Source organism: Rhinolophus hipposideros (assembly GCF_964194185.1).
Source record: "Rhinolophus hipposideros genome assembly, chromosome: 7".
Lineage (NCBI taxonomy): Eukaryota > Metazoa > Chordata > Mammalia > Chiroptera > Rhinolophidae > Rhinolophus > Rhinolophus hipposideros.
In genome coordinates this window covers 2034509-2050266 of record NC_138053.1, presented here as the reverse complement: position 1 = coordinate 2050266, position 15758 = coordinate 2034509, and the positions used below count along the sequence as shown (strand labels likewise).

General features: G+C 41.1%; 1 protein-coding gene across 2 annotated transcripts in view; it reads right to left on the bottom strand.

The window, feature by feature from the left end:
- CALN1 (calneuron 1) overlaps positions 1–15758 on the bottom strand; it is a 583103-nt gene that overhangs the window by 246029 nt on the left and 321316 nt on the right. The window lies entirely within an intron of this gene.

Genomic DNA, 15758 nt, shown 5'->3' with positions numbered 1-15758 from the left:
ACAATCTTTTCCAGAAAATAAAAGAGGAAAAACATTTCCCAGCTTATTTTATGAGGCTAACATTACCCTGATGCCAAAACCAGTGAAACACATTAAAAGAAAATACAAAACAAAACAAAAAAACTACAGCCCAATAACTTTCATGAATTAATACACAAAGGGAATGCATGCGGAGGTTTTTGGAATGACCTAGCTGTTCTGATGTTGAATGTGTTAGTGGGTACATAAATCTACATGGGTTAAAATTCATAGAACTATATGAATTGTTACTGTATGTTGCCATTGTATTGTATGTCAATTAAAAATCAAAATAAAAAGAAATGAAATCTTCTAGGGCTATAACTCTCAGACTTCAGGCATTGGCAGGCTTAAACATCTGCAAAGCCATGTAATAATCTTTCAAAATGGTATGATGTGATGCAATGTAAGGGAACAGAGTTGGGATCTCTTGGAAAAAGTTTTCCTTTCTCTTAAAAGGGGCCACACCTTGATTTGGATGTTGTCCTGTGAAGAGGTCTGGCAGCCATCTTGCCTCCATGAAGGGAAGCCAAGAGAATTGCAGAGTTGCTGACTTTAAATTCTGACATCTTGCGTGGCTGAATTAACCAGCCAAGAACTCATCATACATCCGGACTTGTCATGAAAGTTAATAAAGTTATACCATTTCACGTACTGGCAGCAAAAATATCTATGTTGGATAGTATACCTAAATGTATATCTGAACCACTTTACATAGCTTTTATAGATGAATTGGACACATGCCTTCTTGTGAATAGCAAATACAAAAAAAAAACAAAACAGTTTTCTCTATGAAGATTCTATGAAACGTCAGGGTGCAATTGAACCTTTTATTGAGAAACCTACTCAAAGCTAATTAACATAACAAAAAACAAATCACTTTTGGCAGGTACTTCTGTTCTCCAGATGGACAATTGTAAACAACTGCTAGACTGACTACCTCATCCAGTTAGGTGGGGAAAGGTTTTGTAGCCAGCTCATCCTGATAAAGTATGATGGTGTGACTCCATTGAAAAATGTATATTTCGCTACGTTATTGTAACATAGAAAGGAGTGTTTACAAATCTTGCATCAAATCTTCTAACTGAAGGTCATCTCCTTCACATTTCAGGATGCAGGACTCCTTGCTGCTGAGTGAGAAGTTGCTCAAGTATTTAGTTGACTCCAGAGGTATCTTAGAAAAAAATAATCCTGGCCTTGCTTTTATGTGGTTCTGGGGCCACTATATTTGGGCATGAACACACAAAAGATTATAATGATTTTAAATTTACATTATAATGATTTTGTCAGTTATACATTTGGAATCTAAAAAATCATGAGCCACCTTTAAATCCACAAAACAACATATCCTTAAATCTTGGCCAGCAGTCTCAGCTCTTAGCAAAGAGTTTGAAGGCACACTCCTGCATTCCAACCCTGTGGGTTGCTAAAGTGTTAGCAGTAATGACACTCCTCACTTTACCTCAGACTCTGCCTCCACCCATTGACTCTGTTCTAGTCCTGACCCACCCCTGCCCCCCGAAACCCTTTAATTCTTCCTTAGCATGACAGCCTTCAAATATCAAGTGGCAACCTAAAATATCTGAAGACCACTACCACGTCTTTCTGGAATTTTCTCTGTTAAGCAAGCATTCTCAATCCGGTCTATGATTCATTACAGAACATGATCTGGAATCCAGCTGGGATCCTGGTTCGCCCCTCCTCATGTGCTCCCTGGGATCTTAGAGTCAGGACATCAGGACTGAACCCCGTATTTCATCTGTGGTCTAAACAGCAAGGACAGAGGAGATACTTTTCTCATTGTGATATAATACCTCTAACAGCTCAACCTAGAAGTACAATCCCATCATCCTGTGTATCCACATCAAACCCAGTACCAAGCATTTGCACCTGTGATGATCGTTGTCCCTCTCTGGTCATGCTTTTCACCTCCTATTCTTATAGAGTTGGTTGTTTGCCTGCAAGTGCAAGATCTTACAGTTGTTTCTGCTAAATTTCAGATTGTTGGATTCAGCCTAACTGTTACAGCCTGTCAAGACCTTTTTGGATCCTAATTACATCATGCCCTGGATTCAGCAAATCACAGCTAAGATTTTTAAACAAAATAAAATTGGGACAAAGCCCTGTAGAGTGCTACTAGGAGCCTTTCCTTGAGCATGGTTATCTGCCTGGTTACAAATCTACCTAATTGTAGTAGCCCATACTTTTCCATCTTGTCCTTTACTTTCACATACTAAAAATAAACTGGTCAAATGCCTTGGTAAAACCCAGATACACTCTGTGTAGGGCAGCCATTTTCACTACTTTTCAGTAGATATGTATTTTTTCAATAAAAGCAAATGTTTCCATGGACCAAGTGTCCTTTTCTGCTTACTGCTATATGACCAAATACAACCATACAAGACTCAATCTGCCTTTGGTGACAATCACTCTGAATTTCAACAAGGATTCAAATCTTTGACAGAAACAATACTAAAATTATGATGGAATTCTGTGTGATTTGTCTTCTGCAAAGGCCAGTGGAAGTGCCAGAAGTCAGTAGGACCAACCTTTAAGACACCCCTGCTCTAAGGACATAGGTTTGTCCTGCGTGCCTGATGACACAGAAATTTGAAAAGAATCTTGAGGAATCGTGAGGACACTACACATCAGCAGTGGAAAGGGGCTGGAGGACACAGTATCTGAGGAGCTCAGGTTCAGAGAACTCCAGGCATCTATTCTGGAATAGGGCTACCCACCAATGGAAAGAGTTAGAAAGCATGCCAGCATTAGCTCTACATCTTTATCAGTCACCATTACAATAGCAATGATAATATTAGCTTACACCTTTGGCACTCCCTATGTTGCAGGCACTATGCTAAGAAATTGAAACATCCAATTCACTTAATCATCAAAACAACCTCATGAGATATGTACTATTTTTATCCCTCATTTTACAAATGAGAAAATGAGGCACAAAGCAGTCAATAGACTCTGAAAAGGGAATTACTTAAGTACTTACTCCCTCAAGTAGGACTGGACTGAAATGTAAGATTACTTCTACATTTTGGCCCAGTGATGGGGAGATAGGGAAATAGAGGCAGAAATTCAAAGACAGCCTGACATCTACAGAGCCAAAATGGGTCCTTCATACCTTAGCCATGGCTCTCCCAAGCCTCCAAAGCACTATAGAGAGCAATATTTTATAGAGAAATTTTTAAAGCTTTATCAGATTTTTCTCAAAAAAACATGTAGGGGAATTGGTCAATGAATCACTTTGCTAAGCAGGAACTGGCATGGGCTGCCTGATGATGTACTGAATGGCCGGCCTCTGTCAGGTGCCATGGCAGCACACTGTCTGCATGGGCCCTGGTCCAGTAGAGGCCAACCTCAGGCCACCTTCTGCTGCCTCCTTCATCTTTATAAAGTGGCAGATACAAATCAGGAGTCAAGGTCAAAGAAAGTCAGCTGATTCTATTCGACCTGACAAATTTTGTGGATTATCTTAATTTTTCAAAAACAAACCATTCTGTCTCTCTCTATTTCTATATGCACTGTATACATGTCCACTCCCCTACTAGACAATGAGTAAAACTAGAGGAATTCAGTCGTCTCATTATCACCAACCAATCTGTGTCTATATGATCATGCAAAAATATAATTCTGAATCAACCCTCAAATCATCAGTTTTGGCTAAAAAACGACAATGTTTGGGGGAGAACAGAAATGTCCCCACTTTTAAAGGACCATACACTTCAATTAGCAAAAGATTTTAAAACATACATGACATTCATTTATTCATTATGGGCATATACTACTGTCAAAGTTCAGTTCAGTTTTTTCTTTTTCAATATTTTTTATTGTTCAATTACAGTTAACAAAATATTATTATATTAGTTTCAGGTATAAAATACAGTGATTAGATATACTCGTATATATAACTTACAATGATCCCCCTGATAAATCTAGTACCCATCTGACACTATACATAAAAAAGCAGTTAATTAACTACAAGGGAGCTCCCATAAGACTGTCAGCTGATTTCTCAACAGAAACTTTGCAGGCCAGTTACAAAGTTTGACTACTGACTATATTCCAATACTACTGACTATATTCCCCATGACTATTTTGTAACTCTTAATCCCCTGCCCCCTACACCTTCCCCCTGAGTACTCTGAATCCAGCAACCATCAAAATGCTGTCTGTATCTATGAGCTTGTTCCTATTTAGTTTGATCATTTATCATGTTCTCTAGATTCGACATATAAATGAAATCATATGACACTTATCTTTCTCTGTCTGAATTACTCCATTCAGCACAATACCTTCTAGGTCCATCCATGTTGTTGCAGATGGCAAAGTTTCATTTCTCTTTTATGGTTCAGTAATATTTCACAGTATATATGTACCACTTCTTCTTTATCCATTCATCCATTGAGGGACACTAACGCTGCCTCCATCTTTTGGCCATTGAAAAAAATGCTGCAATGAATATATGGATGCGTATGTCCCTTCGAAGTAGCATTTTGCGTTTCTTAGATAAATACCCAGAAGTGAGATTACTGGGTTCTTCTTTGTCTCCTGTTATAGCTTTTGTTTTAAAGTCTATTTTATCTGGTGTAAATATTTGTACCCCAGTCTTTTTGTTTGCTTGTTTGCTTGTTTGTTTCAATTTTTGTAAAATATATTTTTCCATCCCTAACCTTAAGTCTGTGTGTGTCTTTCAATCTGAATTGAGATTCATATAAGCAGCATATGCAAAGACTTTGTTTTCTTATCTAGTCAGCTAACCTATGTCTTTTGACTGGAGCATTTAATTCACTTACATTTAAAGAAATTGTTGATAGATATGGAGTTATTGCTATTTTATTGTTATTTTTTTTTATCATTTTCTCCTTCTTCTTAAAGAAGTCCCTTTAACATTTCTTGTAATACTAGGTTGGTGATAATGAATTCCTTTAACTTTTTTTGGCTGGGAAATACTTTTTCTGTCCTTTGATTCTAAATGATAACTTTGCTAGGTAGAGTAATCTTGGTTGTAGGTTCTAGCTGTTTATCATTTTGAATATTTCATGCCAATCTCTTCTGGCCTGCAAAGTTTCTGTTGAGAAATCAGATGACAGTCTTATGGGAGCTCCCTTGTAGTTAATTAACTGCTTTTTTCTTGCTGCTTTTAAGAGTCTCTCTTTGTCTTTAACCTTTGGCATTTTAATAGTGATGTATCTTGGTGTGGGCCTCTTTGGGTTCATCTTGTTTGGGACTCTGCATTTCCTGGGCTTGTATGTCTACTTCCTTTGCCAGGTTAGGGAAGTTTTCTGTCATTATTCTTTAAGTAGGGTTTCAATTCCTTACTCTCTTTTTCTGGTAACCCTATGATGTGAATATTGTTAAGCTTGATGTTTTTCCTTTATTTGTTTTCCTTTTGGATTCCTTTTTCTTTTTGCTTTTCTGATGGGATATTTTCTGTTACCTTATCTTCCAAATCACTGATTCCATCTTCTGAGTCATTTAATGTACTGTTGTTTCCCTCTAATGTATTATTCATTTCAGTTATTGTATTCCACATTTCTGACATTCTTTTTTTTTCCTTTTTATCTCTTTGTTGAAGTTCTCCCTGAGATCATTGAGCATCTTCATAACCAATGTTTTTAATTTTGCATCTGGTAGATTGCTTGTCTCCACTTTTGTTTTGGGACATGTTTCTTGGTCTCTCCATTTTGGCAGATTACCTGTGCTTGTTTCTATGTATGAGTTAGAGCTGCCATGTCTCCAAATCTTAGTAGAATGGCCTTATGGAGGAGGTGTCCTGTGGGGCCCAGTAGTATTGTCTCCCTGGTCACCTGAGCTGGGTGCTCCAGATATATCTCTTGTGTGGGTTGTGTGTGCCTTCCTGTTGTAGCTGAGCCTTGGTTGCTGTTTGCACATCAATGGAAAGGGTTGATCCTCAGGCTGAATGGTTTTAAGGACAGGCTGTGACTACAGTGGACCAGCTGTTGTGCCGGAACTAAACCTACAGAGCAGAATTTGCTTTAGCAGGGCTCTGGTGCCTGCCCAATCTACCCTTTGGGTGTGTCTTTTGTGAAGACAGTTGGGTGGAGCTCTGCTGTGGTCTGAAGCTGGCCAGCAGGTGTGTTGGTTATGGGGCCTCTTGGTAGGGGCTCTGTTGAAGGCTGAGGTCAGCTGCTGCCTGTGCCCTGCCCAGTGCCACTTTCTATGGCTACAAAGTGATCTTGAAGATGGTTGCCACTTGTGGTGGGCTTGGAGGTGCCTGAGAAAAGCTAAGTTGTGATCCAAGGCTGGCTATTGCTAATGCCAGGCTTGGGGCTATTTAGCAAGTGGTACAGTGCATGTCAAGGTTAGATGGTTCTTGTTTGGGTTTTGTGATCCTTTGAGAGATCTTGGGAATATCTACAGCATGAGCCATGACAGGCTGTTTGTATAGTAAAGCCACTGGAAGTGGCTTTGTGGGCTGGCAATTGGGTGAGGTGGAGTCTCAGGGAATCATCAGAGTGAGGTGAACATTATTAGCCATGTTGAAGGAGACTCAGATATGGTGGCTGCCTGGTCTGCATGCTATGTTGTGGGGAGGGCTCAACAAAGAAACAATGGTCTTTGCGAACACTTCTGTCTGGTTGAAAGCTGCCTCTCCAGCCCTCACACTAAAGCCAGACTATTCAGTTCCTCTCTGTATGTTCCTGGCACCTTTCAAGCAGCTACCCCAGAGGTGAAGCTCAGAGAAAGTAAATCCATCAGTGAGTAATTCTGTGAATGGGCCCTTTAAGAGGAGTCCCTGGGACTGAAGCCACCCTCTGTCTCACTCAGCCACAATCTCTGCTGGTTTTCACAGCCAGAAGTTGTGGGGACTTCTCTTTCTAGTACTGGAGTCCTTAGCTGGGGAGCCTGGTGTGCATCAGGGATCCCTCACTCCTCTGGGTGGGGGCCTCCACAGTTGAGATATCCTTCCTAATTTTTAACCCCAATATGTGGGTATCAGACCAAGACTTTCTGTGTCTCTGTTCCTCCTACTAGTCTTGATGTGGCTTCTTTTATATATCCTTAGATATAGGACTTCTGTTCAGCTAGACTTCAGGCAATTCTCAATGATGGTTGTTCTGTAGTTTAGTTGTAATTTTGATGTGGTTATTAGAAGATGCAAGCACAGTGTTTACCTTCTCTGCCATCTTGACCAGAACTCCCTCATTTCAATTTTCTTCTCAATGTTACATTAAAAACAGATATGGTGAAGTTCTAGCACTTTCTTCCCACACCTTAGTGGGTATTTTCCATACCTCCTTGACTGCATACACACACTTTGGATCCCATTGTTCTACACCATGATGAAGTTGAAGGGATGCTAGATGTTAATCATGGCTTGGGTTAAGTCATTCCTCTTTGTGCCTAATTTTCCACACTTTCATATTGTTGTAATAATACTCACTTAGCTATGTCACATGAGATGGTATAAACATCTCCAAAAAGAAATGAAAGCATAATGTTAATGCAAAATAGTGCTATTTTTATTATCATGGTTATTGTATTGAAGATTGTGGAAAAGCTAGGGAAAAAGACACACTGAGCACTCTCAGAAGTAGACTGATCCTAATCTGCAGTAGAGTTAGAACCATTTTCAAGGACAGTCATGTGCTGCCTAAGAATGTTTCCATCAAGACAGACTACATATATGTTGGTGGTCCCATAAAGTTATAATGAATTATAAGCAAAAATTATACAATGTTGAAAGAAAAGGCTGAACCCAACTACGATGTTGAATTTACTTCTTGCTCTTCATAGTTCAAACAGATGAAAAGGCTCAGCATGCTGTTCACCTGCCAGCTGTGTACCCGCCCAGGGCTGGAGCCTGTGGAGTGGAGAGGGTGCAGGAGGAGGGGAGCCTGGGAACCTGCCCAAGCACACCCCTGCACATGCACATGCACACGCACCTACACAAACTCACTTCCCTCCATTTTTCTTTCTTTCTCTTTCCTCCCAGTCCCATCCCACATCCACTTCTCTCTTTCTCTCTTTATTATTTCTTGTCTCAAGATGTATCTCTCTGGGTTTCTTTCATTCTCTGCTCTCCCTCTCTCTCCCCTTCTCTTTCTTCCTTCTTTCTCTCCCTTCCTCCCTCCCACCTCTTGAGGTCTACTCTCCCTCCAAAGGGTGCCTCTCTCCACAGCCCTTCCCCTGCCCTCCAATGGGCCAGTGTGCACACTAGCACACACACACGTGTGCACACACATACAATTATCTTTTATACTTTATTTTTGCTCTACATTTTCTATATTTAGGTATATTTAGATATACAAATACTTACCATTGTATTGTAATTGCTTTCAGTATTCAGCACAGTAACATGCAGTACAGGTTCACAGCCTAGGAGCAATAGGCTACACCATAGAGCCTAGATGTGTAGTAGGCTGTACCATCTGTGTTTGTATAAGTACAGTCAATGACGTTCACAAAATGACACATTTCTCAGAATGTATACTCATTGATAAGTCACTTGTGACTGTACAGTAAAAATCGCTTCCCAATTAAAGACAATTTCACTAGTCAACCAGAGCAGCAGATGTAAATGTACATGGGAAGATCAGGTGACACTGAGGAGTAGCTGAGGACCCATGTGTTGAATCACAGACTTGACCAGAACCACCCAACCTTGTTCATGAGAACTCTGACAAAGAAATGAGCTGTCATAGAAAGTGCTAGGTACAAACAGGAGTTTCTCAGGCAAACATCCATCAAATACCAATCTAGTGGACATTTGTCTGGGTGGCTGGCTGTAATAAGTGATACCCTGTATCACCTATTAGCTTCCTCAGGCTGTTAAACAAATTATTACACACTTGGTGGCTTAGAACAATAAAATCTTATTCTTTCATACTTCTCAAAGCAAGAAGACTGAAACCAGTATCAATGAATCAAAACCAAGAGCACTCCGTCCACACACTCCAGGGAAGAATCCATTCCTTGCCTCTTCCAGGTTCTGATGTCTGCCTGTAGTCCTTGTTTTTTGGCTATATCACTCCAGTCTCTGCCTGTGTCTTCACATGACTTTCTGTGTGTCAGATTGCCTCTGCTTCCCTCTTATAAGAATATATGTGATTACATTTAGGGCTTATCTTGATGATATTAGATAACTTCCCCAGTTCAAGACCCTAACATTTAAAAGTTCCAAAGGTCAGAACTTTTGGGGAGCCAGTTTTCAATCTACTATATTTCTCCCTAGTTTCCTTGTACCTAAAATTCTATGATCCTATAGTTTCTGCATATACAACAGCATTCAGTATAAGTAAAGCGAGGTATTCTATAAATAGCATAATGAGTGCAAGAGCAGTCAGGAAAGGAGGAAGAGCCCAGTCATGGCCTCTGGGGACGTACAGAGGCCCCTATAAAAAGCAACTCTTCCCATGAATACAGCATCTGTCCCCAAACCCTGTGGGACACAGAGGAGACTCCCAGTGCCCAATAGTCTCCAGGCAACTACCACTGGCCCTGGAACATCTTATTCTCCTCTCCCTCCTACCTGCTATTTTCTAATTGCTTTAGGAAAAACTGTTGTCACTACAAAGCAAACAGCTTGTCTGTAAAGCCCAGTTTGGTCAGTCAACCACAACACATATGAAGGGAGAGGGCAGATGTAGTTCCTGAAATACTGTCAGGAATGCAGAAGTTATTACACCCTCATTTTTTAATTTCAAAAAAGCTAAGCAAAAATGTGCATTTGGTCCACCTTTTTACATTGAATTCCCAGGATGCCATGCCAGAATATGGGAAGTATGTTCTGAAACAGAAAGTTTTTCTGACTCCTCAGGCTCATGAGGTACTACCAGGCCCAGCATTTTGCTATTCACGGAGGCCTCTAGGACTCGGGCAGGTTCTCCTGTCTTACAGCAACCTCAAACATCAACTATTTCCCCCATGCTCTACATAGTGATTTGTGAATCTACTTGCACCCCTTTGGAATCTGCTTATATCCCCCACTTCTATCCCTTTCAAGGGGTAAGAGTTCCCTGAGCTTATTATGTACCTATAAAGTAAAACTTAGCTTTTTGTATCTAAAACCTCTCATTCAAGATCAAAGGGACCCAAAGCATGAATTTTAAAGTTTGATGTTAATCCTGGGTTAACAGTCTAAAATTACAGAGTTGTAGATTTTACTCGTCTCCTCTTAGCCTTTTCATCTTCTTTCTGAGAGGATCAAATTTTGTACTATGATTTAGTGAGGCCTCTCCACCATCCGTGACTCAGTTTCTTGAGTCCTATTGGAAGGTTTGTTCACAAAGCCTTGTTGTGAAAACAGAGGCGCTTCCAATTTCAAAGCTTGATTGAACGCACCGGGAAGGTCAAAACAGAACTAGAGGGAGTGCCCCCAATCAGTCCTGCTTTCTTTCTAGTTCCCTGTGGCTTCAGAAACATAACGTTCCAGACTATACACGTGGGTATTAAACATTAGCTTGGGGTGGGGAGGGGAATCACGAGAGTGCTTCTCTGGGAACATGAGAGTTTGGATTAGAATTGCATTTAATCCCTCTTTCAATAAACATTTGTTGAGCATCCACTATATCACTATATATGAGAGGTCATATATAGAACTGAGGAAATAAAATATCAATATGCTAGATTTCTGCCCTTAAGAAGCTGACAATCCAAAATTGGATGAAGAAAGCATGATTACTATATTAGAATATTATTCAATTATAAAAAAGAAAAATTATGTCATTGATGACAACATGGAGGGCATGATGCTAAATAAAATAAGTCAGACAGACAAAGACAAATACTGTATGATATCACTTATATGTGCAATCTGAAAACAAACAAACAAAACAGAGAACAGATGGGTGGTTGCCAGAGGCAGGTGTGGGTGGAATGTGTGAAGGTGGTAAAAATGTACAAACTTCCAGTTATAACTTCTGAGAATGTAATGTACTGCATGGTTACTATAGTTAACAATACTGTTTTTTATATGTGAGCATTGTTAAGAGAGTAATCTTAAAAGTTCTCATCAAAACAAAAGAGAAATATTTGTAACAGAACTATGTATGGTAATTTGTTAACTGAACTTATTTTTTGATCATTTTGAATACATACACATATCAAATAATTACATTGTACACCTAAAACTAATACAATGTTATATGTCAATTACATCTCAATAAATAATGTAAAAAAATATTTTTAAAAGTTGACGCAGGAGGCAGAAAACATGAGAACAATTGCCACATCAATCTTTCTGGATGAGATAGTCAAGACCAGCCAATAGTCAGTTAATTGAGAAGGTGAACCAGAGAGGTCATATCAAAAATCATGCTATGGTCCTTCTGGTCAAGATGGAGGAAAAACTAAATGCTGTGCTCACCTCCTCCCATGATCACATCAAAATTACAACTAAACTACAGAACAACCATCATTGAGAAAGACTGGAAGTCTAGTTGAACAAAAATCCTACAACTAAGGAAATACAGAAGAAGCCACATCAAGACTGGTAGGAGGAGTGGAGACCATGACCAAGCAGGTCCCGCACACATGTGGCAGTTTAAAATCAGGAGGGATATCTCAGTTTTAGAGGGCCTCCCTGAGCAGTGAGGGGTCCCAGCCCCACACCAGGATCTCCAGCCCAGGGTTCCAGTGCTGGGAAGAGAAGTTCCCACAACTTCTGGCAGTAAAAACCAGTGGAGAATATGGCTGAGTGAGATGGAAGGCTGCTGGAGTCCCAGGTGTTCTGCTTACAGGGCCCACACACAGACTTCCTCATGATGAATTCACTCACTCTGAGCTCCAGCATTGGGCAGCAACTTGAAAGGTGCCAGGGATACACAGAGAAGAACCGAATTGTTTCGCTTTAGAATAAGGGCTGACAGGGCAGCTGTCAACCAAACAGAAGTGTTGGCAGAGGCCATTGTTCCTTTGTTGAGCCCTCCCCCCAGCCAGCATGCAGACCCAGGCAGCCACCATATCTGAGTCTCCATCAACCTGGCTAACAATGTTCACCCTGCCCTGGTGATTCCCTGAGACTCTGTCTCACCCAACTTGCCAGCACACCAAAGCCACTTCCAGTGGCTTTACTATACAAATGGCTTATCTTGGCTCATGCTGCAGATAGTCCTAAAATATCTCAAAGGATCACAAAACCCAAACGAGTAGCATCAGGCCTCTGTGTGCCCCATACCTCTTGCTAAGAAGCCCTAAGCCTGGGAGTAGTGGCATATTGTTTCAGTTCACAGCATGTCTCTCCCAGGCACCTCCAAACCCAGAACACATGGCAACCACATGTAGATCACGTGTCGCTCACACTAAGTGGACCTGCAAAGGGAAAAGGCAGTGGTTGAACTTGGCCTGCACCAGAGCCCCTCCCAAGAGACTCAAGAACCAACACACCCACTGGACAGATTCAGACCACAACAGAGAACAACCCAACCACCTCCACAAAAGACATACCCAAACATCTGACTCGACAAGCACCAGAGACCCTAATAAGGCAAATCCCACTAAACCAAATCCTGCTCCATAGGGTCAGCCCCTGCACGACAGCTTCTCCACAGTAGTCACAGCCACTCCTCATAACAAATTAGCCTGAGGAACAATCGCTCCCATTAATATGCAATTAGTAACTAAGGCTCAACTACAACAGGAGGGCACCCACAACCCACACAAAAGACACACATGAAGCACCCACCCCAGGTGACCAGAGAGAGTGTGCCACAGGGCCCCCAGGACAGCTATTGCATAAGGCCACTCTACCAAAATTAGGAGACATAGCAGCTCTACCTAATACATAGAAATAAACACAGGGAGGCAGCCAAAATGGGGAGACAAAGAAACATGTCATGAATAAAAGAATGGAACAAAGCTCCAGAAAAATAACTAAACAAAATGAACACAAGAAATCTACCAGATTCAGAGTTCGAGACACTGGTTGTAAGGATATATATATGTAGCCAAAAAATGTATACACATTTCAAGAAAGGAAAAAACTGTATTAAAATTGTAATACAATAAATGATGATGCCAGCATTCATTTGATTAATGCCATCTTTTGAGAAAACGTCATACTACACACTGCTATCTTAATTCAATTCAACTTCAAAAAGTAATACATAGACAACATCTCTTAAAATGTGTACATTTTTGGCACCTCTTGTATGTATGTGTATATTTATATATTAAAATGCCAAAAAATGTATACACATTTTAAGAAAAGTGCATTAAAATTATAATATTCAATATATACCAACAAAAAAGGATGAATACAAGTCACGTCTGACTTCTGAAATTACAAGAGGTGCTCAAAGTGGTTACCATCAGAGTTCAGGCACTTCTGATTACGGTGAACTACTGCTTGAGCAACATTAACCAAAGTGTCCACTTGTATACACTTTTTTGGCACCGCGGGTACACACACACACACACACACACACACACACACACACACGAGGTTAGACAATTAAGTGTGCGTACTCATCCTAGAAAAAGTGCTACATTCTTCGTTGTTGAATATCACCATGGTCACCTTCGAAGTACTCCCCTTGGGAAGCTATGCACTGACGCCAGTGCCTAGTCCACCCTGCAAAGCAATTTTGGAATTCTTTTTCTGGAATGGGCATCAGAGCTGTCATTGTATTACCCCTGATGTCCTGAATGTCATCAAGATGTCTTCCTTTCAATATTTCCTTTATCTCTGGGTAAAGAAAGAAGTCATTGGGGTCAGATCAGGTGAGTAGGGAGGGTGTTCCAATACAGTTATTTGTTTACTGGCTAAAAACTCCCTCACAGACAGTGCCATGTGAGCTGGTGCATTGTTGTGATGCAAGAGCCGTGAATTGTTGGCGAAAAGTCTAGCTTTTTCAGGCAGCTTTTTCAGCACTTCCAAATAGTAAACTTGGTTAACTGTTTGTCCATTTGGTACAAATTCATAATGAATAATCCCTCTGATATCAAAAAAGTTTAGCAACATCAGTGTAACAAGTTCACAAACTTAATTGTCAGACCTTTTGCGTGTGTGTGTGTTTGTGTATGTGTAGTATATATGAGCCAATTCCTTATTATGTGTATTTTTTATGTACACGTTTTATATACATGTAAAATATATACTGTATTTTACTGTGTATAACGCACACTTTGCCCAAACTTGTGAGGGGAAAATAAGGATGCGCATTATACATGGGTAGTACTAATTCCGTATCTATATAAATGTTTTTCATTCTTTTATTTATGCTTATGAGTTAAAAATGTAACTCTAGAAATCAATAACGATATCCATATGCAAAACAATACCCTGGAATATGATAATCGGTTTTGTTGAACTTATGAAAAACTTGCAACAACATAGTTTGGGAGCTTTACTATTTCATCACAGTTTTCTGTCTACCTGCTGAGCCTGTACCTTACCAATCTATAGCCCACCTTGAAGGACACTGACTATAGAGAAAGAGCTTAGTAAACCCTGAGTGGGAAGTTAGTGCCCCCCGCCCCAGTCCAGCACTTGACAGCATGGTCCCTGCCTTTCCTGCGTGACCTTGCCCAGGCCCGGCCCAGCCCGTGACCAGCTCTGTCTGTGCACTGACTCCTTCAGGCTCCCAGGAACATTGGTAAAGTCTCATTGCTGAGCATGTTCCTCCATCAGATAGTTTCATCCGGCCCTATATCCTGGCTTCCCTGCCATGTCCCAGAAGCACCCTGAGCCAACACTGATGCCTCAAGCCATCAGAGGTGAGATTGCAAAAGACATAGAAATGTGAGTGTGGGAGGAAGCTAAGCTCAGTAGAGAGAATCAATGTGAGGAGGTGGAAGTACTCAAGGATCAGAGGGCAGAGGTTTCTCCAGAGCAGAGCGCAGAAGGACTTATGGCCAGAAGAGGCCAGTATACAGTGTGGGATATCAAGAGGAGAGGAAAGAAATGCCCAGCATGGATAAGACCAATTCATTCATTCCATAAATACTCCTTGAGCTCCTACAATGTGCCAGGCTCTGTTCTAGGCTAATAGATCAACCTCAGCGAAAATCTTCAGGGATGGAAAGCTTAAGGTGACTAAGGACCTCACTTCAAAATGCAAAACTGCAGCAAGAAGAGTTTAGTTCTGAGCTGCTTGTCCAGCTGCCACCCCCTTCTCCTGGATATCCCAGAAGACAGCATTGGGCAGCTGCCCCTTGGAGGTTCTTTGCTCTCCCTCCAAACGTTCTCATTTGCAGAGCTGGAACCATTTCCAAATGGAGAGACAGGCTTCCAGGCCACTGAACTGGGCCAGAATCCTGGACCAGCCAGAGAGGAAAACGTTTAGAACACACCTCCAAGAGTTTCCAGTCCTCCCTCTCTCCTACTCTCCCAATCTGAACCTTACTTTCCCCAAAAGGAGTCTTGCCTTCCCTGGAAAATTTCTATAGGAATGTGAGTGTGTATACCGGACTCACCCGTGTGAGATGGAGACATGGGTCCTAGGCGGAAATGACACAGGTGACATAAAGTGCACCCACTGTGCCTACATTTGACTAGCTTGCACCCAGGGACAGAAAGGCAGGGATTCAAAGCCACAGTTTTAAGACTGTTTTCCAGCAAAATGCTGCCCTTCCTATGTCCACTTATAGACTATTAGTAATCATCACTTATAGACAATTGGAAACCCCATTATGAGGCTCCTGCCCCATAAAAATTCTCCTTCCCCATCAAGGACTGCGAGAGTAGTACAACGCTCCCAGGCAGTTTCCCTAATAAAGTTGTGCTGGGCCTGGCTGGAAGGCACAGGTGCCATGGCAATCCTAGC